Genomic DNA, 3,939 nt, shown 5'->3' with positions numbered 1-3,939 from the left:
TCTCAAAAGTCTTCTCCAACACCACAATTCAAAAGCATCAATTCTTCTGCGCTCAACTTTCTAAAAAAGAAACGCAAAAAAGCAAAATGGCTGTCTGAGGAGGCCTTAACAAATAGCTGTGAAAAGAAGAGAAGTGAAAAGCAAAGGAGAAAAGGAAAGATATACCCATTTGAATGCAGAGTTCCAAAGAATAGCAAAGAGAGATAAGAAAGCTTTCCTCAGCGATCAGTGCGAAGAAATAGAGGAAAACAACAGAATGGGAAAGACTAGAGATTTCTTCAAAAAATTAGAGATACCAAGAGAACATTTCATGCAAAGATGGGCTCAATAAAGGACAGAAATGGTATGGACCTAACAGAAGCAGAAGATATTAAGAAGAGGTGACAAGAATACACAGAAGAACTGTACAAAAAACACACTACATAATGATCAAGGGGTCAATCCAAGAAGAAGATATAACAATTATAAATATATATGCACCCAACATTTGTTGTTGTTCAGTTGCTAGGTTATGTCCAACTGTTTGTGACCCCAAGGACTGTAGCATGCCAGGCACCCAACATAGGAGCATCTCAATACATAAGGCAAATACTAACTTACATAAATGGAGAAATCAACAGTAACACAATAATAGTGGGGAAATGTAACACCCCACTTTCAATGGACAGATCCTCTAGACAGAAAATTAATAAGGAAAGACAGGCCTTAAATGATACATTAGACTGGATGGACTTGATATTTGTAGAGCATTCCATCCAAAAGCAGCAGAATACACATTCTTCTCAAGTGCACATGGAACATTCTCCAGGATTGGCCATATCCTGGACCACAGGGTGAGCCTTGGTAAATTTAAGAGAACTGAAATCTTATCAAGCAGCTTTTCTGATCACAAAGCTATGAGATTAGAAGTAAACTACAAGGAAAAACTATAAAAAACACAAACATGGGGAGGCTAAACAATCTGCTACTAAACAACCAATGAATCACTGCAGAAATCAAAGAGGAAATTAAGAAAAACTACCTAGAGACAAATGAAAATAAAAGCACAATGATCCAAAACGTGTGAGATGCAACAAAAGCAGTTCTAAGAGGGAAGTTTATAGCAATAAAATCTCAAGGACTTATTCAATTACTACAACAACCATTTGAGGTAGGCAGTCTCATTATCTTTTTTTTTTTTTGGTAAACAGATAGGAAATTGAGGCTGAGATGGTTAAGTGTCCTTCAGTCCCTGGAGGCTGCTCTTAATCCAGGGCACAAGCTTTTATTCCCTACACTCTCTGACCTCTCAGGAAAAATCTGGGGTCACACCACATCCTTCCTTTCAAAGGACCCTGCATCTGCCTCCCACTTGGAAGGCCTCTAGAGCAGAAATCTGACTGCATCTCTCCTCTGCTTAAAGCTTTGCCCTAAAACCTCATGGCCTTGGGAAGAAACTCAGACTCCTTACTGTGCCAGGCAAGGCCCCTGAGAGCTCTGGGTGTCTCCAGCCTCCTCCGCCTCTCCATTTCAGGCCAGCTTTCCACCTTAATGCAATTGGTTCTTTACTCCCAGTGCTATCATCTTCCTTTGCTTTGCTTCCTCTCAGCTGAGGACACAACTCATCAGGACTCGTGGCAGAGCCCTGGGCACACCAGCCATTCAGCATTTAAAAGTAAGTCTTGGAATGATGTTTCCCCACAGAAGTTTTGAGTGCTGAACAAGGGCAGCGTATGAAGGTGATTTAGAGCATGAGCTGGGATGTCAGGCAGAGTTCAGTCCTGTATGACCTTATGCATGTTATTTATCCTTTCTGAGCCTCTGCTTCTTTATCTGAAAAATGGGGTTAAGAGGGCCCTTTCTGGGACTTGTGAAGGATAGATGGATGAAGGTAGGTAAAGGAACCTGCACAAGCCAGAGAATTCCAGTGAATGAAGAAGCATGCCCCACCACCCACTTATGGGAGGTGCTTGCTTCATGCTCTGAGCCCTACGGGGCCTCATTTACCTCCCCTCACTCCATGTTCTCTACTCCTGCCCCCCTGTGCCCCTGGCAGCAGGGCAAAGAGGGCTGTCTCTTACTTGTCACAGGAAGACCCCAAGGGCGGTGCTGGATCAGCCAAGAAACTCTGCATGCCGTCAGTAGGGAAGCACCTGAACTCAACCCAAGCCAGAGTCCAAGAACAGCTCCTCCTAAAAGCTGTAGCCAAGCCCAGCTAGAGTGGATTCTCCACTTTGAAGTGATGTTTCTTAGGCTTTGAGTGACATCCTTCCCAACCAGAGAAGACCCTTGTTAGAACAGGAGGAGCCACATCAGGGAGTCTCAGGATCATCTGCAGTCTATTTCCTGCTGTTCCTGCTGGAAGAGGTTCACGTCCTTCCATATCGGTTTCTCCTTCTCTTCCTCCTGCTAGAGGACAGTGGGGTTCTTGTGGGCAGGAGTCCAACACCTCAGGATGAGGAGCTTACTCCCTCTTTAAGCTGCTCTTTTCACCAACACCCACACTGGTTTGGGGAAGAATTCATTCTGGGGCCTATTTGTGAAAACTTCACAAATACAGAGGGCTAACCATCGGAAGCACTCAGTGTACTCCTTCCCAAGGGATCAGCCACACACACGTTTTGGTCGCTTGCATCCATAATGCCTAAGCCAGTCCCTAACCCACTTCCCACAACTCTTTGATTGCACTGACCACATTTGACAACTTGGATCTTCCTCCCCTGTGTTCCCTTAAGTGTGAGGCAGTTCTTGACTCTCCACAATGCTGGGAAAAGGAGGTAGCTTTCTTGTTTGTGGGGAGGGATCAGGGACCCTCAGGAAGCAGTGTGCTGAGTTGAGTTTTAATGTGAGGGGAAGGGAGAGTATATTGGGCAGAGGCTAGGGTAGGGCAAGAAGTCCAGCATGTGTCCTTTGCTGGTGCTGCTGGGTCAGTGGGAGGTGAGGTCAGGAGGAGGGTGAGGCTGACAGGCAGACTGGGCAGACTGTGAAGGAGACCTATAATCATCTTTCAAGGATACAGAACACCAAAGGGTTTTGATCAAGGGCACAAGAATCTCAAGCAAACAGAATGGTTAGAAGCAGGTGAGTCATAACGTCTGTGATACTGACTCACTGAGTTCCAAAGGTTTTGCTGTCCTTGAAGCAATCCAACCATTGGATATGGAATATCAGAAAACAATATCCAACCCCAGCTACCAGCGGGAGAGAACAGGCATCCTGCTTGGTGGTTGCAGGGAAGGTGGGGCAGCCAGGGCTTTGGAAGAGCTCTCTGGGTGGCAGCATGGGTATTATAGTTACACTGTGTCCACATTCTTTATATTTCTTTCCTGTGGAGCTTCCAATTCTACTTGGGATGGTCAGCACTTTGCCAAATGTCTGATTCTGACTTTTATTCTTCTTGTATCATTGCCACTGTTCCAGGCTGGTGGGTACATGAGGATTCAGACACACAGCTTTGCTGGGATAGGTGGCAGGTTTCTTTCAGCAGATGAGAAGGTGGTGTACCTGATATCATCTTGAGAAGTTCTTACAGAACTTCTCCTCTTTACCTGGGGAGATGCTGCAAGGCAGAAGTCAACACTCCATCCATGGGAAGGAACTGCATCCTGACTCATCACATGGGGGCTGGTGTCTGAGATCCTTTGGGCCTCTGGGAAGATTCCTTCTCCCCTTTGCCCTTGAGTTTTGGCTCAATATTTGCCTTTTCCTTGTGGCAATTTCACCATGACTATAAGGTGAAATCTCTTGATTGCACATATTTGCAAGTTTTCAGAAAAACAATCTACTCTGAAGACAGTAAAGACCAAAACAGGTGGTGCAAAAACATATATTTTAACTTTTCATAAATATTCTTATTTTTCATTCTGCTCAACACAGGCTTTAGCTAATTAATACTTGAGTTGCATTTTTTGGACATTCAACTCAACATAAATAAACATTGCTCTGAAGAGTAACAATGTT

The sequence above is a fragment of the Odocoileus virginianus genome, chromosome 9, assembly GCF_023699985.2.
Source record: "Odocoileus virginianus isolate 20LAN1187 ecotype Illinois chromosome 9, Ovbor_1.2, whole genome shotgun sequence".
NCBI lineage: Eukaryota > Metazoa > Chordata > Mammalia > Artiodactyla > Cervidae > Odocoileus > Odocoileus virginianus.
Note: the sequence above shows the minus strand (reverse complement) of the source record.